Source organism: Phodopus roborovskii, unplaced genomic scaffold (assembly GCF_943737965.1).
Source record: "Phodopus roborovskii unplaced genomic scaffold, PHOROB, whole genome shotgun sequence".
Lineage (NCBI taxonomy): Eukaryota > Metazoa > Chordata > Mammalia > Rodentia > Cricetidae > Phodopus > Phodopus roborovskii.
In genome coordinates this window covers 2437147-2462675 of record NW_026126576.1, presented here as the reverse complement: position 1 = coordinate 2462675, position 25529 = coordinate 2437147, and the positions used below count along the sequence as shown (strand labels likewise).

The 25529-nt window shown below is 37.9% G+C and overlaps 1 pseudogene; it reads right to left on the bottom strand.

Annotated features, from left to right (window-relative positions):
* Nucleotides 1-9127: 9127 nt before the first annotated feature.
* Nucleotides 9128-9866, bottom strand: LOC127236064 (peptidyl-prolyl cis-trans isomerase A-like; annotated as a pseudogene).
* Nucleotides 9867-25529: the final 15663 nt, after the last annotated feature.

The window sequence follows — 25529 nt, the reverse complement described above, 5'->3', positions numbered from 1 at the left end:
ATTATTTATTGATTATTTCCTCATCATCTCTGAGCCGTCATGATCTTTGGACAACCGAGATTATATAAATACATCTACAAGTAATCTATTGTTTTTGTGACATTTTGTCCCCCTCCTTCACATTTTAAGTACATGCTAGGACTTGGGTGCTGTACTCAGAAGATGGAGGGTAATAGGCCTAGACTGTAAATGAAACCACTTCCTTTTCTTTAGCAGTTTATCCTGCTCTACCCAGAAAGGTTCCTTGGGTACTCTCTTTTTAGCAGGAGTCCTTTCAATCTCATACAAAGCATTTCTTGGGGATTCCAATCTTGAAACAAATTGTAACAGAAACCAATTTCTTCCCTGATTACCTAGTACAGGAATCAAACACATTTATCACTCCATTATACAAAGGAGGGAGGATCAGTACCAAGCCTGAGCCATGAGTGTAGTAGCTGCCAACTCAGTTGCAAGGCAGCTTGCACATGTGCATCAGTCTCAGACCCCTCTCTATAACAGCTATCCTCCCAAGCGGACACAAAACACTGACCGAGAATTCATGTCTTGAAACAAATAGTGGCAGATAATAGAGTAGTTTATAGTCTCATGAAAACCTTCCCTGTGAAGTGGGGAGGGGGTGGCATGGGAGGGAGAGAGGAAGGGAGGGAGAGGGAGCTGGTATGGATATGTAAGATAAGAAAAATAAATAAATAAGAAAAAAGAAAACTCTTCCAATAAAGATTGTAAGGGAAAAATGAAGTAGGAACACAACAGTACAAACACATGCACACACACACACACACACACACACACACACACACACGAAAGGAAGGAAGGAAGGGAGGAAGGAAGGAAGAAAGGAAGGAAGGAAGGAAGGAAAGAAGGAAGGAAGGAAAGAAGGAAGGGAAAAAAAGACATAAAGCTAAAATGAAAAAGAAAATAATACCCCTCTGTCTGAGGGAGCTGGTTGCAAAAAGGAAGTTAACCAACCATTTCCATCACTGCCAATTTCTTCAGCTTCTCAGCCAGGTTGATGGTGTCATCAGCTAGGATGAACTGTGAAGCACAGGTAGACTGAGAACAAACTGACTACCAGAGTGTCCACGGTTGGAATTCAGAGCTCTTTCCTTCCCGCTACCGTAACTGTTACTTGTAATAGTGTAGGAAATGATTATTTCTGTACAATTTCTGTTTCTCTCAGTCCCAAAACATTATTTCTAAAATGATACTGAGCTGTTTATCAACATTTGACCATGCTGCAGTGAAAATTGATTCTATCTAGCATCCATCTAGGTCAGGTACAACAACTGAAACATTTTTTTTTTAAGGGATAAGTGGAATTTTATTGAAAATACAGTTTCCAGGTCCAGAGATATGGCTCAACAGGGAAGGCTCCTTACTGCCTACTAGGAAAACCTGTGTTTTACTCCTAAAATGTCCTTGGTGTCAAGAGAGACGCAGCCTCTTGGTATGTGCTCTGTGGCATACGAGCAGCCACATGCACCACTCCCCAATAAATACATGCTGTTCAAAAACATTTTGAAGTGCCGTTTCTATGCATCCAAAAGACACTCTAATGTAAAATTAATTTATTTCCTTATCAAAAAACTAGTGGTATTCTTTATAGAAGCAGAAAAGCAAAGCAATAAATTCATATGGAAGCATAAAATACCTGAAGTAGCTAAAACAACCATGAACAAAATTAGAAAAGTCGAAGTCATAAAACACTCAATTTCATGACATGGCTACAGAGTCCTAGTAAGCAGACACCTGGCATTGGCTTAAGAGCAGCAAATGGACCAGGGGAAGAAGAGAGATTCCCAAAAGAATGCCCAAACAGGTGCAGCCAGCTAATTCTGCACAGCCTCAAGCACATACTTGCATAGAAGGACAGCTGCATTGCTAACCAGCTTGGGACAACTGACAGCCATGTGACTAAGTGGTACCAGGAAGACCAGACGGGATTGTAGAAGAGATGAAGATTTTACTGCAATTTCTCCCATGCAAAATGGATGGAAGACTTGGATAAACATAAAACTGTAAATACCAGGACTAATGGAGAAAAATAGACAGAAAATACTTCAAGATATTGAAGTCCACGTTGATCTTTTAGACAGGACTGCAAATGCACAGTTAAACAAAAAGTGATCAAATAGGACTAATCAAATTAAAAGTAGTCTGCAAAGCTCAGGAACCAAGCAATGGAGTAAGTTAGTGAAAATCTTCAGAATGGGAGAGAATATATGCCCCTTTTACCAGGCAGGGCGTTAATGTCTAGAATCTAGAAGGACTTTTCAAAATTCACTACCCTAGAGGCAAAATAAATAAAAGACAGTAAGGAGAAGGAATTAAAATGATAAACAAATTTATGAAGACAATGTCTCAGTCAGCCATTAGCAAACTTACTCATGTTAAGTTACCTGGTAACCCCAGACACAAACATACTTTCACTGCCCTTAGCATATGTACCATAGCTTATGCATTCAACTATCAATGCACATCAATTTATTTTCAATTCTGAAAAACGTTCCTCAGTATCTTTGATATGGCTGTACATGGATGTTTCTATTGCATTAAGGTAAGTCCCCAAGAAGTGTTTGCCAGATCATAAAGTAAGGTGGTGTTAATATGTTGTATGACAACACGTTTGGAAGGTAGTATTGCTCTATGTCTTTGCCAGATTTTGGTGTTGACTGTTTGAGGTTTTAGCCATTCTCATAAGGTTGGCATTGCATTTATAGTTCTGTAACAGTATTTGGTGGTGAGCATGTTTGCACATGTTTATTTGCTGTCTCTGTTTTTGGTGAAGTGCCCCTTCAGATCCTTTGCCCATTTTTCATTCTATATATTTTTTGAAGAGAATGAAAGGTAGTTTTATTCTGGTGCCAAATTTAGTGACTATGGTCCAAGGACATAAACTTAGTATTACCCAAATTTTACGGCCCAATCTGTAAGCAGTTTTATGAATTTTTATAGATTTACTGAAGAAAGAAAAATTCATAAATCAAGGCAAGTTTAAAATACATTGGCAGGTTCATCAAAGAGAAGTGGGGGAAGTGTTTCTTCAGGCTTAAAATGCTCTCTGATGACATGCTTGGATTTGGGATTGGTAAAAGCTAGTGAGCTGCTGAGTTAATAGGTTCTAAAGGTTTTTATCCACTGATTACAGGATGTTAGTTCCAACAGAAAGGTAGGCAAGGAATGGTTATTTAGGGGGCTGAAGCTAAAGTTTGTGGAAGGATCAACATGCTGCTATATACCCACACAACCTGATACCTCCTGAGGATAAAAGATACACTACTTATACATACAAAATACAGAAATCATGACAAAGAAATGAGAATCTGAAGAACACATATGTGATCTATTCGTATGAAACCCAGCCACAACTCATCCATTATGACTGAACCCCAACAGATTAAAGGTGGTAAGAGAAACTGCTTATAAAGAAGCATGAGGGAATTTTCTCTGTCTTCTATTATTCTTTCCAAATTTCAAAACTGCCTGGGATGAACATTTGAAACCTAAATTTTGTTGTGTTAATCATAGCTCAACAGAAATGCCAAGCTGTGGATTCAAATGCTCCTTTTTATAAAATTTGGACAGATTCTGTTTAAAAAAATAAAAAAAGCTACTTTAAGTTAGAGGTGAAATATTTTATTCATAATCCTATTACTTTTAGAGATTTTTATACTGAGATTTACACTGAATATTCCCAAAGAAAGCCATGATCTAGTATTAGGTGAGGAGGTGTGTAAACCAAAAGTGTTCAATTGCTCTTGTTGCATCCCAAACTCCACAAAAAGATAAGCTTCTGTAACTAATATTGTCATACTATTACTAATATCATTATCTCAGAAATTTAATCTCATAAGGGAATTAACACTTCAGTGAGCAATCCATTTTCACCAAGAAACACTGAAATTTAAACAGTTTGCCATTTTTCTTACCCAAATTATTTTTATGTTTTACAATTTTTACAAATTAAATATAATTGCAATATTTTACCCTTCCCTTTCCTCTTTCAAACCCCTCTCATATGCTTCCCATTCTCTCTTATATTCATAGAATCATAAATATTGTTACATTCATACATATTTGCACACAAAATTCTAAATATAATCTTCTAAGTCTATTAGATAGTGCTTGTATATTGTTTCTGACTTCAGGCTGACCACTTGGTGTAGGATAACCAACTGTGGAAAACTTTACTGAGAAAGAATAAATCTCCCTCATTAGTCTTTAGTTACTATAGTTCTTTGTATAGGTCTGGAGCCCCTTAAGACTTCCCCCTTCTATATTAGCATGAGCATGGGGTTATTACTGTTGGGGTCTTATTTATACAGCAATACTGTTCATATTATTGTGGCTTAAAGACTCCACACATTTTTGTAAATATTTGTTTCCAATGGAGTTCTGTGTAGTGAGTCTTTGTTTCTTCCAATAAATAATAGCTTTGGGAGATAATTATCTACTCTTTCAGAAATCGGCAGCCTAATTGAAATTTTTTTGTCATCATTCATTGATTCATAGTCATCCATGGTAAACATAAAGGAAAGCACTTTTTCAGGCAAAAAAAAAAACGTTAGTATGAGAACTAAGATAGTGGATGAAAAATAAACTACACTTTCTTAAGACCCTGGTATTAGGCATGGAAATCATGATTCTTGACCAGTAAGATGAAGTGGACTTTATTAGGAGAAAACTCACACAGGAAACAAATGACAGTCTTGGGTTCCTGTTCCAAGCATGCAGACTCTTCCACCCAGATGCTCCCCGCCACCTGAAAAAGGGGGCTTCCCAACCCCAGTTCAATCCTTTTAACCGGTCATGCACGCACCTGTGACCATGCCCATTTGGGCATGGTCAGCATTACAGGTGCATGTGTGTGTGTGTGGAGGGGATGAATATCTCACTATACTCTGACATAATTATCTTGTAACTAAAAATAAAAGATTCAGTTGAAATTAAAACTGTGTTGTGACTAAGTCACAAATTTAATACCAAATCCAATGACATATACCAGCCAAATGATTGTTGAACACCATAAGGTAAAAGGTATTTAAACAAACAAACCAGTCTTGTTTGTGTTTGTGCCTAGTGGATACTCATTGTTAAGGTATCAATAGCAAAATAATCGCTTTAATATCTGTACTGCCTCTTTGATCCTATCTGCAAAGGGTTTCAGACACACTCTTGTATCATCTCTGGCTTATTCTCGTCCAGGCCTCAAACTCAATTTCCCTTCGACGAGAACCTTTTCTGGCTGCTCACCCTCCACTTTCTATTAATTTGCTCCCCAATCATATGCTCTCATAAGAACTTGTAAACCCTTAATTGAACATCTCATGAGGATGTTATGATATAACCAGAATTGGTAAAATTTCTTTACTAGATATGTCCCTGTTCTTCACTCAATCCAAAGATCATAGAACAGGGGTTATGTTTGTCCAGCCTGTTAGAGTAACTACAGTCTCTGTCACTGCATCATAGCTAAATACTAGTTCATGGGAGAGAGGGAGAGAGGGAAGGAGGGAAGGGACAAAGGGAAGGAAAGAGAAGGGAGGGAGGCAGGGAGGGAGGATAGGTTATTGATGGAAGTCCTTCATAGAATCCTATATTAGTAACATATTAGATATCAAAAGAAGAAAAAAATCACACTTTTAAACTAAAAATATTCCCATAGTATTAATAATCTTTAACTTTGAATAGGCATCTGTGCTGCTGAAGAATGATACTGTTAAAGCTGCACTGAAAGACATCATACAATGATTTCAAAGCTGAGACTTCACAATTTATATTCACCATTGAGATCTTTGCACATTTGGCAAAGATTCTCTGTTAGGTGTTACTACATTTGTATATCAAGAACTTTTTCTTCAAGTCTCTGCCTAACTGGGAGATTATGGAAGAAAAATAGTGATGACTTTCCTTGTTCCACACAAATGTCGGGTTGACAGATTCTGCTAACCTGGATGACTGGAAAAAACATAAATTGGTCTTCCATTTGCTGAACAAATGAATGGATCCTCTAACCACAACAATTGGACCATTGAAAGATCAACCCTTGATACAAAGTGTCCCATCTGCTGCTTCAGACTTCAGGTACCATGTCATTTTATCAGAAGTTGTAAACTAGAGGGATTCCCAGCCAATTTCTTCAACTTGACCTTAAGTTGTGCTCAACTTAAATGAAGTTGAGTGGTCAATAGAAGGGTCTTCTGAATAATTTACACTCTTCTGAAAGTCTCAAAGTCTCTATCACACATGCATTAACCAAAGAGGGAAGTTTTATGCTGTAATTGCTTTGGACTACCTGCAGAGAACTGATTTGGGAAAGTTTGGGTGTGAACATGATCCAGATGTGAGAGCACTTTACTATAGTTGTTCAGATTAACTCTCCCCTTCTTAGTTTCACAGTTATCCACATATAATGGATTCTTCAAAGGTGGCAAGAATCCTAGGCAAGGGACTGATGCTCAGGCAGCAGAAATGAGGATGTTATCTCATGAGATCTCTAAAACCTCTGTTGTCATGGAAATTTCTATGGTATTGAAAGGCCCTTAAAGAGACAGAGACCATATTCCTCTATACACTCAGAAGAACAAAGGAAGAGAAAAAGCAGGACAAAATCCCATCCCTTTCCCTAGTAAGCCCAAGTTTAAGTGCTTCATATTTCTTAACCTAAGAATTCCTGTGGGGCCTGAAGTACAGTATCCTGGAGAGAGCCTCTCCATCAGGGTAAAGCCAGCTCTCAGAGTGCTGTACTGTCTATGCCCGATGCACCCCTCTCCCTAATTAGGAGTCCTGTTTCAGCATCATAGCAATGGTTTGCAATTCAATACTGCATCTAATAAGAGATCTGCTCTGTTGGGTCTAAGGAATTTGAGACAGGAACTGCTTTCAGCTGTCACTCTTGGTTTCTTTTCTATCAGACAGATGGTTAGGATCAAAGCTAACCTGTAAGAATCAGACTGTTGGATGACATAGGACAACAGGGATGACATAGGACAACAGGCTTAGGCAAGTTTATAATCATTTGTCCTGTCATTCTATGTTCAGCTAAAAGACTCGGTGCTAGCAGATCATTATATTTTATGATGCCTTCCAAGAGGTACTTTCTGATAAGAACATATCCCACATGCTGCCTCTCCTGGACCTTTCCTTACAATCCATGCTTCCACTATTATGGATAGAAACTATAACTTTGGAGTTACACAAGTTCCCTTCCCAACAGTATCAGAGAGTTAAAGAGCCCTAGGTGCAGATGGCTTAAATATAACTTGAGGAACATGCATTTCTGTTATGTTTGACCACAGCATGTCTCAGATATGGGTTCACTAAAGCCAGCTTTATGTAGTGACAGATTGTGAGTTTGAAGCTAGCCTGAACTATATAGAAAAAACCTCCTCAAACACATCACAGAGCAGAATCTTTTATATTTGTAACAGATTTTATGCACTAATTTTTATGCTGCAAGTACTGTTTTGAGTTCAAATTCATAATTTTCACATGTCATAAAGTCACTGAGTAGAATCCACAACTCATGTGGAAGTGACATCCAATGTGAAAATTTTGGAATTTACATACTTTAGTTCAGTTGATATTTTTCATTATTATTTGAAAAACCACATGAAGTATACTTAAGCGTTCAAGGCAAATACTTCAAGTTTCCTAAATCACATTTATGGAACACTTGACCTATGGATTGCTTTTGGTTTTATCTGATTTTTATAACCTCAACATATTTCATGTAGTAATATGTGGTTTTGGCCAAAGTAAAATCATTTTTGTACAAATGTGAAATTAATATAGTGAAAAGATAACCAATCAATTAATGAGTGAGTCAGTAAAACATTAAAACAGAATGAAAGGACATTTTCAGGACACACATGGCATTAGGAATGTTGACGTTATTTGGGGCCGCCCTATCTACAAAACAGAAAGCAATTGCATGTCTCTGGACAGACAAATGACAGCATTACAAACAACTCATGAACAAGACCCCGAAACCTAACTTCCATCTCTGTATAGAGATATTCAGTCACCTCAATAACAGGGCATTAAAACTGCACATATCTATGGAATCTAGCAAACCCAGACAGGAAGTTCTGCTACACAATGCTGCACACTGCACTGGAAGGGAACCTTGGATCTTTCCTGTTCATCTCTTAAGCCATTGACAATCTTTCATAAAACCACCTTAGTCCAATACGTTCTGCATTTTGAAGACGCTTCTAAGAGTTCTGTCATTTCCGGGTTTTCTTGAAACACCTCACTTCTAAATTTTGCCTTCCCCAAATCCACTCGTGCCTGTTTCTAAAAAGTCTTCTGCAATTAGGTCAGCTAAGCCTATACTTTTAGACCTCGTGTTAGTTAGAGAGAAAAAAATGTTAATTACTTAATGTAAAAATAAACCAGGAGAACATGTTTTTCTCACTGATTGCCTGACTGTTTGCTGGTACTTACAGCTGAGAGGGAAATTAAATTATCATCACTGATTGGAAGTTCAGTGCTTGTTTTTATTTGGGGAGCAATCTAGAAACGGAGATGCTATTAGATAGTGAAGAAAATGTGATCTCCATGCCTGAGTGCTCAGTACCTACCTCAGGGAAGCAACAACTTCTAGACTCAAAATTCTTAGCATAAAATGGTGTGGATCTGGTTTTGCACAGAAAGGCAAAAGAGGGATAGACTTTGTAATATATTATCTGACTAAAAAAAATCTTTTATAGAAAATATAGGACTACAGAAAATCTTAAACAATACAAAATATACCTGTCATACCATCTTGACATTAGCATAGCCTTTTTCTATTCATTTCTCTCATGCAATTCGGTTTTTGTCTATTTTTCTGTATACAACACCCTCTTTTTTTTAAATATTAGCTATTTACTTACCTAAATAGCTTAGTAAATATTGTAAACATACATTTTATTCACTTTTATGTAAAACCTTCCAATTTAGATAGTTTAAAGATACATTATAAGTAGAATGTCAATATTTTAAATAAAACATAAATTATTGAGTTATTGTAAATGTGATCCATTATAAATGTAAATTAACAAACGCCATCAACATCTGCTTATGAATGACACAATCATATTATATGACCCTACTGTATTTTAAACTTTTTTTTTAACAGTTCTTACTTAGTTTTTATTCATAATCATAAACTTAACTCTGCAATCCAGCTAGACTTGGAGAGGAATGAGGAAAATATGTAACCCAAACAATTTCAGTGAGAGCAGAGATTACAGGGCATTTCGAGCAGATGGGGTGGGGGATGCTCTCTTGAGCTACAGAAGGAATGGTCTGGTGGGTAAGATGCCTGCAAGTCAAAAGAATTAGAGTTGTCCACAGTCGGAAATGGTGATCTTGTGTTGCTGGTCTTGCCGTTCTTGGACCCGAAACGCTCCATGGCTTCCACAGTGTTCATGCCTTCTTTCACCTTCCCAAAGACCACATGCTTGCCATCCAGCCACTCAGTCTTGGCGGTGCAGATAAAAAACTGGGAACCATTTGTGTTTGGTACAGCATTTGCCATGGACAAAATGCCAGGACCTGTATGCTTCAGGATGAAGTTCTCATCCTCAAATTTCTCTCCGTAGATGGACCGGCCACCAGTGCCATTATGGCGTGTGAAGTCACCACCCTGGCACATGAATCCAGGGATAATTCTGTGAAAGGAGGAACCCTTGTATCCAAATCCTTTCTCTCCAGTGCTCAGAGCACGAAAGTTTTCTGCTGTCTTTGGAACTTTGTCTGTAAATAGCTCGAAGGAGACGCGGCCCAGGGGCTCGCCATCGGCCGTGATGTCGAAGAACACGGTGGGGTTGACCATGGCTGCAGGAAGAAGCGGCAAGGGACAGCGGCGTCTGCAAAGACCTATTTTAAACTCTTGTAACATTATTTTGAAAGGTATTTTTCAGTTGTTTTATGTCAAATTTCAAAAAACTAAGGTCATTTTGATAGTTTTTAAGTATTTATATAGGTGTTAGTAGAAGAAAACAATCCAATATTAATTAAATTTAAAAAAAGTTTGTTAAAAATATTTAAGATAAATCTTTGGCTTTATACGCTCAGAGCTTTCATAGTCAAACATTCACAAAATAAGAAAGGCTTAAGTGTATTAGACGATTTAGAAAAGCTGTTGTATCATGATCTGAGGATGCTATTTGTTTTAGTGCCCTTAGATTTTCCTGAAGAGTTTATTAAGTGGTAATGTTGTTTGCAGTAAAACATTGATTAAAGCAGAAATTATGCAATACCTGACAGTGGATGAAGACACACCAAAGGATATCAGATCGAAATAACAATATTTGATTATGAGACTCCTGATAGAATGGTGAAATAGTTAAGAAAATAACTTGGGATTGACGAACACTGTTTTCTCATTTTATTCATCCATCCTTCTTTTATACTGATTTTCACTCATCCAGCCTCATTCAAGACTCAAAGCAGCTCTGAAATTTTTCCCTCCTTTGAAAATCAGACCTCTTCAATGACATCACTTACAAATTAGGTTTCGCATTTCAGAACAGCAAACACAAGGTTCTTCTAAGCAGCTCAAACTGATTCTCCATTATGGTATTTGAGGGGTTGCATTTTACTCTAAATGGACCAGGCATAAGTCAATTCCATCTCCATTTTTACTGGTTTAAAATACCAGCATAATTTATTTTAATCAATGTAGCCTTCAGCAATTTCAACTATCTTAAGGGGAAGGGATGGAAGTCCCTGGGGAATAAGGAAACCGGCAAGTGTGAATCACCTACATTTCTCATTTACCCATGCTAATTAAGACCAAGCATTTGAAAGTTACCATCTGAAGGAAAATTAAGCCAATTAACCCACTGATGAAGATAATTTTCAATATTCTATCAGGAGGCAAAACTCTTCACCAGCCCTTCCTACTCCTACTGTGGAGATGATTTTTTTTCACTGTCTCTTAGCACTGAGAACATAAACGAATGGCATGCTAGTTCGGTGGGTTCTAATTGCAACTTTTATTTAAATTCTAATTTTCTGCCCCACAGTTCAGTTTCTGATTGGCTGGACCTGATTAAGACCTGATTAGATTTTATTTGTAGATCCTAGAAACTTCTCTAGCCGGGCATTCAGGTGGGAAGGGGGGATCCTCCAGCCACTATAACCTGGTTTTTCTAGTAAAGCATAGGTACTTCTTAGAAAAAAAATTAATTTGGCGGTGTTAACTACCAAATAATTCTAGCTCAGGTTTAATTTATTCATGAAGCTCTTTTCAGAGCTAAAGGTGTGTTCTGTCTTTTGCCTTTTAATATCTTTTTCTCTCTCCCTCTCTCCGTTCCTCCCTCCCCTCCCTCCCTCTGTCCTTCTTTGTTTCTTTCTTTTTTCTTCCTTTCTTATTTTTCTTGTGCCTGTAGTCAACTCATATTGCTGTCATTAAAAAGATACATCACACAGGCCCTACTCCTATTTCCTATCATAAACTGTTCAAATAATTCCACCTGTTTCTTTGGACATTCTTTCCTAACAACAGGGAAAAGGACATTGAGACAACTAAAGAAGATAAATATATTCAGTTTAAAAAATTAAAACCCGAGAGTTGTAATTATTACTTAGCTAAATATTTAGTAATGTTCATAATTCAGACAGCAGTAAATTGGCTTGCATAGAATAAATTAAAATCAAACTATTATCTCACATCTGGTCCTGTTCATGTTCTTAATCCACACAAGGGTTTTGAATTTGCTTCTTTGCTTCAGGATCTCTGTCACTCATCGCCTAGCATCCCGCTAAGGAATTTCCTGTTCTTGACTCAGGTATTGTAGCGGGAAATAGAACCTTTCCTGATGTGGAGACTCCACTTCCCTTCTCTATCTAACTTGCCCCCAACACTTTCTGTATCCTATTTCTAAAATCCCACCAATACAAAACCCCTCATAACCCTTGAATCTTCTTGCATCATTGCTACTACTTTTTAAACAAAACAAATCTGATTTTTATTTAATACTTTTATATGATTTCTATTTTTGTCTTTTTTTTCTTTTTAATAAAGAAGACAATCCAACTCTAATATTTCTACCTCAGAGGTATCTGAAGAGCCTCTAGGAAAACTTTTTTTTTCCAAATCACAAATTGTCACACATCAATGAAAATAACTGTAAATTCAGCTGTACTTACTATTAATGATAATTCATGAAAATAGAGTTTCTTTTTGTATTGATTCTTGGAAAATACACCCTAGGGACCATTGCTGTCTCCCATTTAGTCAGAGCAGTTACATGGTAGATCCAAGTATCATCCTTACATCTATAGAAACAAATCATTCTGTATTGAAACATACAGTAATCCTCTCCCTTCTTCCTTGAATGTGGAAGAAGGCATGCTGTCCCAGCTGCAGTTCAATGAGCTCTAGGATACTCAACAGGGGACAACTTGAGTGGACAGTGACTCTGACCTGAAGCTGTTGGCCGCTAATGGTTGCTGGGGACTGGGAGCCATTTCCCTCAGTGGGATAGCCACTGGTGGGTGACCCAAACTGCAGTGAATAGCCCTCAGCCCTGTTTATACAAGCAACCCTAATTCAACTTGGGAACACCACACACACACACACACACACACACACACACACACACACAGGAAGAGGACAAGTTGGAAAGAAAAAACCTTCAACAGGAAGAGGAGGGAACTATGGGGATGGATCTGATCAAAATACATTACGTACTGGCATGAAGTTATCAGAAGGAAAATATGTTATACATATATATGTGCTTGTCAAAAACACCAAATAATTTTAAAATGCAGAATATCTAGCAAAAAGTAAAAAGGGACCAAGGGTGGGGGGGGCAGACAACACAGCTAAATCTTCCAAGTACCACTTCACTACAAGTTATTAAGTCACTTCAAATCCCCAAGGATTTAAACTTCACCACTGCAGATAGCTACAGCATGGTCTAAAGAATCTGAGCATGCTCCCCGCTGTGTTTCCTGGAAACGTGCTGTGTCTTTGTATTCTGTTACTGGCCAGTCACTAAGAGGCTGGGACTCTCACCTTGTGAAAGGAGGTTCACTGATGGAAAGGGACGCAGCTGCGAGCCTTCTGCAGCCAGTATCACTGACAGCTGGAGGAGGAGGAATGCATGGGGGGAGGGGGAGGCCTGGGGTATAATACTGCTGAATCCAACAGAGCACATGTTTATGTATAAGCAGTAAAAGAAGACACTAGTGGACCACTGCTTCTCCACAATACGCTTCCTGCTTTTGAGGACACTTAGTGTTACCCACTGCAAGGTTTCCAAGTATGGGGTTACACTGTACCCTACTTCCTTTTTAAAAATGCAAGAGAAGTAGGCACTGTTTAAATGAATTTTTTTCTTTTAAAATCTGTTTAGCTAGGAGTAACATCTCCATCAGCCACCAGAGACTGGGCATAATGGCACCAAGAGGAAATCCCTCTGCATGGGTTCCTTCAAGGTGTCCTGGAGTCAGATAGCACCTACATACACATGAATACACATCATACATGCAAACACATCACGATCTAAGTAAATAAAGACAGGTAAGCTATGAATCAAAAAAAGAATCCTAGATATTATATCAAAGGGAAGCTAGAAATGCAGCCTCACATTAACACTGTCCCATAGCAAAGAACAAGTAAGGGTCCTTCGGATTGCTCATTCTAAGTGAGTCCTTTGTCACCATTTCCTGGGTTGGTAATGGTCTATGTAGACTATCCAGGCTTAACAACAGGTGAATCTAGGCAAAGAGATGAAATCCTCTTAGGATCAGATCATTCTGATCAAAGGATTCTGGGCCTCCAGCCTGAGACACACAGTAGCTGGGCTTCCTTCTAAGTAGCTACATGGAGCTGTATATGGAGCAGGATAGTAAAGCTGGGTCTGGGATTAGCAGAAATGTAGCCTCACCTGATTATGATGTCTGTGACATGAGCAGAAGAGGGCTAGTTTAGGATCTCTGGTGGGTCCTTTTCCTCCTTCTGCACTAGTTAGAGAATCTCATTACTAAATTTACAGCCCTTGAGCAGTGGCTTATTTCACTATGGGTCCCAAAACCAAAGAATAAAACTATCCAGTATCTCCTAATGACAACTATACAACTATAGCCAATAAAAACTTCAGTGGGAAGACCTGAAATTATTTAGCACTGAGCACAGTGGCTCTTGCCTATAGTCCTAACCACTCAGTAAGCAGAGTAGGGAGAAATTGCTTGATTTCACCAGTCCCATAATAGCCTAGATAATATAGAGAGGCATCCACTATAACACCAACATATATTTTCAAAAGCCTAAAATATTTAATGTTAGGCCTGGACTTTCTCATAGAAAATTCCTATAAATATTGTTAAATTTACCGGGGTTATTTCTGGTGATATCCAGTTCCTCAAATAGTTTCAAGTGAAGGGGAGGGAGTGTTGGGGATTACATGGCAGTTAGATGATCAGCAATCTTGTTTGTAAAAAGCAAAATCCTGAGCAAGAGCTATGCATTGTATACAGAACAATCGCTTCCTATTGCATTTAGATTGATTGGACAACTACAAAAAAAGGGAGAAAGCAATGTAAAATACTGTAACTTTCACCACACAACCCAAGTAACATGCTGCTGAGATACAGTATTTACAGTTAGAAAGGAGCCCAGATTTGTCCCAATTAACCTTGTAACTAGATGTACCGCAGTGCTTATTAATGACAGTAATGAGATGCAGACTAGACAATGCATTAAACGTCATTGGCATATAAATTAAATTCACATACAGTTTAAAAAGGAATAGATACCTTTATGTACTGGACACGAAGGGAAATGATTAAGAAGCTATTTCATAAGAAAAAGCTAATTAGAAAGAAAATTCAATACTTTCTCTAGTGTTCATCTCCATCAATGTTGGAAACAAGTTTGACCACGAACTGAGAAATTGTTCCCATTGAAATTACTGTGCAAGGTATGAAATTAATTTTATGATTGTCCCAATGGAAGCTACAGGAGCCACAAATACTTATATGCCCATTATCATTTCTCTCTATATTGGCCTACATTTTAATTTGCTTAGGTTTCTATCTAAAGCTTATGAATAATTTAAAATACATCTTCCTGTGTCTCCACAGCAAAATAGAGACAGATAGAAGAGGTAGATAGTCACTTGCTGTACACAGAATCCAAACTCGACAGGAAAAAAAAAAAAAAAAAAAAAAAAGAGGTGAAATGCACACTGGGAGATTGTTTCTAAAGGTCATTTGTGAGGCCATGTAATTAAAGGGCTCTGTACCCAACATTCAACAGCCTGGCTTTCTTGGTGGTTTTGATAATTAGCCGTAAGAACTGCATGCAGGATAAAGGTGTTCTAGGATTCCTCTTCAGATATTTGTGCCCTGGAATTAGAAGGAGCATCTAACTAGGCTATGCTCCTTTTAGAGCTAAGGAGAACCTGGGATTGGATGAGGGCACTGACCTCTCCCGACAGTTTCTAGGAAATACTGCCATTGTGAAAGGCAGTAAGCAAAAGCGGGTCTTCGTGGTTGTCACTGGTGCATCGCTCTTCCTTTTCTTCCCCAGATCTCGTGAGAAATCCTGATCTACTTTGGAACAATAGCAGCCACAGAGAAGGAGGGGAATGCCTCCCGCCCACCTATGTAACAAACATCAAGTACAATGGTGTCAGAGATCAGAAATCAATCAAAGACACTTGGCTTTTGTGAGTTTTAATTTTTTTTTTTTTTAATTCGCAGCAACTCAGAGAACCAAGGAGGAAAACGCAAGCTTCTAAATAAAAACGAAATTAGTAACAGCAGACCCATTGCCAAGGGCAACATGCATTTGACAGAAGACATGATGATGACAGATGAGTCCCAATCCCAGTCTACATTTTGTCTACAAAATGAATTCATAATATCTTAAATATTACCAGCCACGCTGTGCTCACCTTTGTTCTACTGAGTGGAAGGGGGCTGTTAGCAGAAGTCAACAGGGTGTAATTTCCTCCACTCCTCCCCCTGGCACCCCCACCCCATCTTCCAGATGACAGTAATTGTTATCGCTTCTTTCCCACTCTCCAGTTCTCTTCATCTCTCCTCTGGATTCAGGATTTTTCCTGCTTCTGCGACAAAGTTTCAGGTGTCTGGTTCTGCCTCTGGGACCGTGCATTTTTCACTAATTTGAAAATACTCTGAACAGAGGACACTTTTAATTTTCAAATTTGTTTATTTAGTGTGTGTGCACATTTGTGTGTGTGTGTGTGTGTGTGTGTGTGTGTATGTGTGTGTGTGCGCGCGCGCGCGCGTGCGCGTGCACGTGCACGTGCCAGGACATATAAGCTGAGGTCAGAAAGCAATGTGTGGCAGTTGGTCCTCTCTTTCCACCTTTTGGATCCTGGGAATCAAACTCGGGTCTTGATGTCAAGTGTCTTTACCCATGGAGCCACCTTGCTGCCCTCAAATCTCTCAATCTCTCTCTCTCTCTCTCTCTCTCTCTCTCTCTCTCTCTCTCTCTCTCTCTCTCTCTCCCTCTCCTTTTCTCCTTTTCATATACTTTACTGTCGATTATTTTATACTTTAGCATGAAACATTAACAGAGCTCCCCTAGTGAAACCTATGCACTTTATAACCGAGAACCCAGAAAGGTAGCCAGTTACACGGTCCAACTGTCACATTAAATACGCCATCCTCACAAACTTTTCTGAGCTGCATTTTGCTGTCCACCACCCTTGATTCTTTTAAAGCTCGTGGAAAAAAAAAATCAGGCATAATTTTCACTAATGTATACATAAGGAAGTACAGGCACAGAGAGGATAGTCACATAGCCAGTGACAGCCTTTCTCACTGCCCATCCCCACCACCTTCCCACGGAGGTGAGGTACCCTGAGCAGTGGTGCCACTTGTCTACCAAAAGTAAAATTTCCATTTTTATATTCTCCATCAATATTTCTTTCATTCTTTATTATTGGTGTCAAACTCAAATAAATCAGTTGGACAGAGGCAATCATCTCATTGTATTTATAAATTATCCAACGTGGTAAGGAATAGGCCAGGGGTTGCTCACTTTTAAAGTCATTGAAGATACTGAAATGAGCCTTGATAATATATTTTCATGTTTGTTGAAATTAGTGAATCACTAGAGACTTTACAAAATGTCTAAAGATTTTCAGTGGCCTTTCCATAAAACAAAATTGTCCAAGTCCAAAGTGGGGCAGAAATCAGAAAGTATTCTAGTGTTCAGTTTACAGAGCTTACCACAAAGACTGGATTTGCCTTCTCCTCCTGTTTCTTTGCCTGATGAGCTTCAGAAAAAAAATTCATAAAGAACCAGCTAGAAAGCAATATAGAGCTTTCTCCTCCACTCTGTCTAGACAGACAGTGAAGGTGACAAAAGGGACAATGAACAGAGGCAATTGGAGACTAGTAATGCAGCACTGTTTGTTATTGAATCATCTGCCTCTAATTTTAGAAAGCTACGAACCTTTGTTCCCTATTGTCCATCTTTTAATTAATGCCTATTATTTCCCCTAAATAGTGCCCTCTTTAGAGATGCTATTTATACACACAATTTCCGAAAATATACAGAATATGCAGGGCAAGCAGAAGCCTCACCATGTCTTCCATGAGAAGTATTTGGGGCTCTTTTGTCTTGGGAATGTTTCTAGGACAAATTGTGACTGTGCTTTCTTGAAGGAATTCTGACTTTCCATCCCTCTTTATATAATTTTAATAGATTTGATGTTGTATTTCCATTACTTTGTACCTATTTTCTGCTTCTGTGCTTAAGCTTGGCTTCTACAGGAGAGGCTGACAAAGAGGTGCTCTTGGTGGCTGCTGATTTCCTTCTGTTTCTTTTCTTGGTGGCATTGTGCAAGTCCACATACTATTTCATAAGCAAGAGTGGTTATCAGCTGTGTTCATAGACAAGTCTTCACATAGGAATCTTCACACAGATCAAAGTGTTACTAAATGCCCATGGAAGCAGCAGAGTGTTCCATTAGATGATCAGATACAGATTGACAATTAGGGCCACCTCCTGAAGAAGGCTGCTGGTGTCTATTTGTGGATCTGCCTAATTTTAGACATGGAAGGTTTTCCATGTTATTTCAATTTGTTTGTTGTTTTGATTTCTTGACTTGCAGTGCTTAAGTTAGGGAAAAAAAAGTTTTAAAAGGCTTATTTGGGCCTAGACAGGATGGTGAATATCTGTGAGCCCAGCACTAGAAGGCTGAGGCAGGATGGCCATGTCTTCCAAGATCAGCTTGGTATCAAAAACCAAAAACATAAATCAAGACTAATTCTCTTATTAATTCAGTGTCTTCCTTTAAAATTAGCTATGAAACAAATGATGTCCTCACTCCCAAAATGAGCTTCTCAGGATGCTTATTTGGATATAAATGACATCATCTCATGGCGGCTGAAGCCCAGAATGGTTTCTTTCCACAATCACTGGGTTCTAGCAGAACAAAGTGCTATGTTAAGACTATCTTGATGCAGTGTATTCATTCCAGTTCTAGGATGCGGCTGACTGCCTTGGTTCTAGTTGTATGCACTAGGCTCTTGGACAAATAAGGAGAGGCAAACCTACCCGCTTGTGCCATTTAATCTCTGATCTGCCACAGCAGGTGCAGCCCTTTGATATCAAAGCACCACTGTACTAAAGCCCTTGTGTGCACCTTGATCTGTGCTACTGACTCCCTCATGGGGAGCCTGAAAGCATAACTCCATGTACCTTATCATTTGGCAATCACTTCACAGCATCCGTTGTCATATGAACAAAGCAACCACTTAGTAAACTGACAACTTTTCAGATACTAAAATATTCTTGTGACTTGATCATCTCGGAGACACACACTTTCCCTCAAATTTAAAGAAAAATGTAAGCATTTAGGTATTTCATTCTTGTGTTTGTTTTTCTTTTAATCCTCTTAATGATCAAATATTTTGTCAAGTGTACCATGCACTAGAAAATATTATACATGTAATTACAGGAAGGCTGTCAGTGTGATGTGTTTACAAAGGGATGGACGGATGGTGGTGGGCTGCCAACTTGACTTCTTTAATACATTACACTTAAAGTTTGTCAGATGCCTTTGGTGAGACAAGTCCATCATGGTAATATGTTTTTACATATTCAATTCATGAAGTTTAACGGCTTCTTTTAATTTCACCAGTGCTGAATTAGTTCTTTAAAAGCTTCCCCTCATTAACGCGAGAGGAAATTGAGAGGAAGAGTGAACAGAATGGTTGTAAGATCATTAAAAATTATTCAAAACTGGGAGGAAGCATTCCCTCTTGCTTCTAAACACTCAAAGGCATCATTGTTATGGATTTCATTTGCACATTTCCTATCCTTGCAAAACACAAAGAAAAAAAAAATCCCCCTATGCAGACTGCCATTTCCAGTTAGTGTAAGAGCCAACGCCTGAGATGTTTAGAAAATTAATGAAGAAGAGAGTTGATTCTGCTCCTGTGAATGAGCATATTGATTACTTTTAATTAAGTAATGGAGCTGTAGGTAGAGGGAAGTTCTAGAGGGTAACATTCAGCATTAAGTGTCTTCACTCATTCTCTATTTTATTTACTGAGGCAGGTTGGGCGTTTCTAATTTGGGTAGTGTCTTGGCCATCTTGTTCCAGGGATGCTGAGTCTGTTCTCTGGCACTTGGATTAGATGTTGGATGCCATGCTCACCCACTTTTCACATGGGTACAAAGATGGGAAGTCTGGTCCTCATGAATTGTGGGGCAAGCACTTTATGTGTTGAACCATCTTCCCAGCTCCTCACTTTCATGTTTTTATGGATCAACAATTGCATGTACTGGCCAAGTATGATGTTGTAAATTTGTTCTAATAGAGGAAGAAGGTTAAGATAAGCTATAGCTACAGATTTCAGGCAAGCCTGGGTTTAAAAACATGCAAATCCCAAAATAATTTCATTGATAAAATTCTGCCTTGACGAAGCACAAGAAAATGCTCTCAGCAAAGGATCTGTTCATCCATAGCTAGGCTAGTGCTTCTTGCATCCCAGTACTACCCAGGTCCAACCCCACACAGATATACAAAACCAGATATGATAGGGCAGTCCAGGTGGTGTGAGTATTGACAGCCAACTGCTTCTCTAATCTGTTTGCTTCTGGGACTCTCTTTTCCCTTCTCAAGTAAACTGATTATTTAGATCTCCCAGGAGTCATGCTCAAATGTTCCCTGGAAAATCAAGCAGATGTTTGCTTTTCATATTCCTATTGTTGACTGTGGTTACATTGAAAATATCCTAGGAGATAACTGATCTATGAGAATGATGAAGGAGCAGGCATGAGTGATTGACCAGGTATCAGGACCAATATGTCATCTTGGATTCTGCAGCTGCAGAATGAACCCATCATATGGTTCAAGCTATCCATGCATTCTGAATGTGAGACAGCTACAGAGTGGGTTTTCAAATAGGGTCTTATGTAGGGTCCATGGATATTAGTAGCCTGGGGCTACTAGAGAGGCAGACAGACTAGGAAAATAAAGACATGGGGTTACAAACCCCAAAGATTTCAGGTTAAAGTTTAGAACAACATAATGAAACCAGCTTTAAATATATTTGTCTCATTTTTGAGAGTTTTTTTAAAGTTACAAAAGAAAGGAAAAATTACAAAAATGAGTATACATTAAAAATATTGGTCATTATTAATACATTAATTTGATTAATTTGTTCCTAACTTGATCTTTGATCCCAAAGACTTTTAGGTTATAACCTACCCACCCCCCATTTTTTAGAGGAAAAAACAAATACCCAGTACTCAAATGGTACAAATAAGGTCTCATAGTTATCAGGGGCATGGTAGTGCAACCAGGTGCATATTTTCTGAAAGTACTTACATAATTATATGTTTCCTTTAGTTCTTTCCCCATGGAAAGAAAAGTCATGATGCTTTGAGATCCTTTTTCATTTTTAAAAGTAATTTGAATATAATTACATCATCACCCACCTATTCCCTCCATCCCTTCCTATTCACCCCCACTCAAATTCATAGCCTCGTTTTCTTCAATTATTATTGTTTCATGTATCTGTCAATAAATATATCAATGAAACCTACTGAGTACACTTGGTGTTGCTTCTATGTACATATATTTCAGGGATGACCACTTGGCATTAGACAACATTTTAGTGGGTTTGAATTCTCTCTTTCTCCGTAGCAATTAATTGACTGTAGCTCTTTATCTAGGGGTGGGGTCCTATGAGATTTCCCCCATTCACAGTCACATGTCAACTTATGTTGTCATTGTTCAGATCTTTTTTAAGCAGTCATGTTTGGGAGATTTCAAAAAGATTGTGGTACATATACACAATAGAATGCTTTTTGGCTGTAGAGACCTCTTTCTTACCTGCCTGATGTTTTGTGTGTGGTAAAAGTTATACGTGATGAGTTTTCAAATTTTATTATGGCTCATGAAACTCATCCCTACAACAATCAAGACATTATCATCAAATTGTTGTGATTTTACCAAACACTATCAACTTGTTAAAACAAAATATCCCTTAGCCAAGTGTCAGAAAAGAGTGGTTGGAATCAATGATGAAGCCTTAACAGAATGCAAACTCAAAGGTAACCTCAAGCGAATGACTGCTTATAAATGATGTTCAGCTTTTACACAAAATCTATCATCTTTCCTTTGCTGTCTACCTGTACCATTTATTCTTTGGTCCTTTCCCTCTTCTGTCAGACTAGCTTTGTATTGAATCTCTTTATAGAATTCCATTTAGTTTCTGCTTTAAGCCAAGTTCTCTGGGTTTCATGGTGTCTTTGTGCTTTATGGTTTTGTGCTGTCCTAGAGTTACAATAAGTACCTTGAACATACCAGTAGCTGACTTCAAATAGTGCATCATGTATAATGAGAAAAACCCATCATATAATAAAACCTCCATCATTTATGATATATCATATCTCTATCACTAATTGTACTTACATAAACATACACTAGAATGCACTTTATGAATGGCTGCTACTTTTACTTCTAACAGCTAATTACCTAGTGAGAAATGTTTAAACAAAGAAATTCAAGAATACATCACTTGTTCTACATATTTACCATCTTGAGGATCTTGAAGAGTACATCCATTGACAAAAACATTCTTTCACATTTTATCTAAAAGTTACAGTATCTTTATTTTGTAAATAATATTTTGGTTGCATGTAAAATTCCATTAGCTCTGCCTTCTTCTATCAAAACTTTAATGATATTCTGCTATTGTCTTCTACTTAGTATTTTTTTTTTGTCTGCTGTTAGTGGTGATTGTTATCTTTGTTCCCATATATATATATATATATATATATATATATATATATACACATATATATGTGTGTGTGTGTGTGTGTGTGTGTGTGTGTATGTATGTGTGTGTGTGTGTGCTAACCCTATAAGTAAAACTTAGATTGTATTGTTCTGATATTTTGGAATGTGTACATACTATGGAATGACTGAAGTAGCTACCACATGTGTCTCACATAGTGCTTTTCATCCTGAGTACACTTATCCATATTACTATTGATACTTGCAATATGGTATCATGTGTTAGGAATAAGTGTGTGGGGGACCTTGGTGAATTCCATGGCAGGTGAGGGTGATAGAGCCAGGAGACAAACATGCCAGGCAGACAGAGCTTAAGTGAGGAGTTTTATTAGAAAGGGGAGGGAGAGGGAAGGAAAGAGAAAAGAAGTAAAGAGGCAGAGAGGGCAGAAGAGAAGAGAGAGACAGGAAAAGTCCTGACTGCCCCAGAGGAACAGCAGAAAAGAGAGTAGGAAAGAGAATGGAAAGAGAGAGCAAAAAGAGGAGAGAGCTTAAGTGGGCAGTGGTCTGTCTTTTAAAGGGTTCTTTGCACCTGAGTGCAGACTACCCTGGGCTGACACAGGTACCGTGCATTCTGCCAGGTAACAGAAGCAGGCCCACATAATGCCTGAATTTTTACTCCATGTGTTCTGTATTTAACACACTCTTTTCTCTGCCAGGCTTTAAGCCTTTTCTCTGTCTGCATCCTTTTAAGGTCTTCCAAGTTTTAATTACAATGTAGCTTGGCGTGATTTGGTGTTTATTGATCCTTTCATTTCCCAAAAATATGAGAACAAATTAAAGCTGTTATTTCTTCAAATATTCCTTCTGTTTCCTGTCTTACCCCCTTTCTCAATACCTCAAGGGCATTGTTCTATTGCTAGAGTTGTCCTGCAAGTCTCCAAGCTACTCAGTACTCTCAGCATCTTCCCTTACTTGCCTTTCAATGTACATAGTTCCTATCATTTGCCCATCTCTAGTTTATTGTTTCATCCATAGTGGCTAATCTGCTATATATCTCAACCAGTGGGTCAATATTATGACTACTGTACTTTCATTTCTAGAAATTAAATTTGGTTTTATCTGTATCAGGTCCATTTGTTTCTTTATTACCTTCATGTTTTCCTTTAAATCATTTAACATATTCACAGTAGCTATCGCCCAGTCTTTTTATCACTGCCATTCTAGGTCTTTTACTATTAAATATTATTTCTTCTGGTCATGGGCCACATCTGCTGGCTCTTCCTCCTAGACTACATACATATAACTATCACACTTGAATGAGTAAGATATTAAAATGCTGTTGAAGAAAGCCATGTCATTCCTGTTGGTTAGAACTAGGATGTCCCATATTCTGAAAGTTCTGGGGATTCTTTCACCTACAGAAACTTAAAAGAAGTTATTCTTTCATGGAAATATGTTCTTTTCTGATCTTGTAAACTCTTACTCTCATGTGAACAGCTCAACGTCATGTTAAATGCTGAAAGTAGATCTTTGTATGTCTCAGAACATAACTGCAGCTGCTTCTCCCACACTAACCTCCAAGTTCTGACTCCACCACCCTGAGAATCTGCTGTTCTTTGCTTGACTTCCTATCATTTCAGTTTAGAAAGGGCCCAGACAGAAACTGAAAGCCAGAATAAGTTTTACATCTTTGCTGTCCTCACTTTAAGGATCTGTCTTGAGCTGAAATTCATCTGGTTATCTTTTTAACCTCCTCTTCCTCTTACAGGTTTCATATTTGGTTGACTATAACAGGAATGCTAAGCTGGCATCCATCATGCTCAGATGTAGAAGAAAGTCATATTTATTTAATATGATAGCTGTAAGCTCAACCAAACTATATACAATCCTTACTATGGTTCTCATTCTTATGCTTGAATCCCAAGAAGATTAATTATATCGTCAATGTAGCTCTTTCCCATCTGGTCTTATGTGTCTACCGGGTACCTCTGAATCTTGACAAGATCGAAAGTGCCATATGGAAGGATTTCTACATGGGTCCAGGTCAATATAAGGTCTACTAATGTCTTATATGGGTTAAATTTGATGTATAACACTCTCAGTCTCAAGGTCATGGATAATGAGTTATTTTTCAGTTGCATGATCTGAAATATCCCATAATGTAATCAAATATTATGATAATATATTAGGAAAATTAAAAAGTATGATTTCCAAGATGATGTCCTGATAAATTATCCTAAATCTAATAACAGTAAATGTGTTTAACTATTCTAATATTAAAGATAGGAATAAAAGTCTATTCACAACTCATTTTAATGATTCCATAGCATCAGTGTCTTAAAAGTTAAGAAGAAAAGCAGTTGATACCACTTCAAAAAATGAAACTTGTATTTTGAAATCTATAAGCTACTTGTCAAGAGCTGAAAATTGTATATACATCCTAAAAGTGATATTTGATAAAATAATAGCATCTATTCTGCATGAAGAATCTTTAACTAAATATAAGAAAACTGCCTCTAAGATGCCATGCACACACATCCATTCTGTAAATATGTATATGATCAGGAGATAAAAGTAAGAACATATAGTATCATTAGATTCCTATGCATCTGGGATTATCAAACATTCTATGTAAAGAACTTTATGGTGGCTATTTTAGGATTTGGAGGCTCCTGGCTTTGTCACGGATGTTCAATTATGCCATCATGATGTGAAAAGAGTCACATAAAATAAGAAAATGCATGAGTGTGACCACAGTACAATTAAACTTTATTTATACCAGAGATTATGAGCTACATTTGGCTAACATCTTAGGATAACCAGGTATCCTAGCACTTCTGGAAAATGGCCGGCTCTAAACCATCAATGTACCCAAACCTGACCACACACCTGCTGTTCACCTGTGTCTTCGAAGTTAGATCCAGAGTTTCTTTTGCTAGTTCCAGTGCTAATCTATTTTTGGGTTTATTTCCATCTTTGCATTTGGCCTCCATTTGTGGGTTTGGGAAAAGTTTTGAATTTTCTAGCCATTCTCCATCTCCTTACTGTTTTTTGTTTGTTTGTTTTGCTTTGTTTTGTTTGTTTGTTTTTGGTATCTTAGACTGTTTGAGGCCAGATAATACAGATACTTTTTGTCTCTATATTCCAAATACTGAATGTGTGAACACAAATTATGGTGGAGTATGATGGAGCAATATGAACTCTTAAAGATATCATTTGTGTTTTATAGATCATGATGAAGGATAATGCTACCCATGCTATCATTTTTTTTTTTTGTCCACAACTCCCTGGACT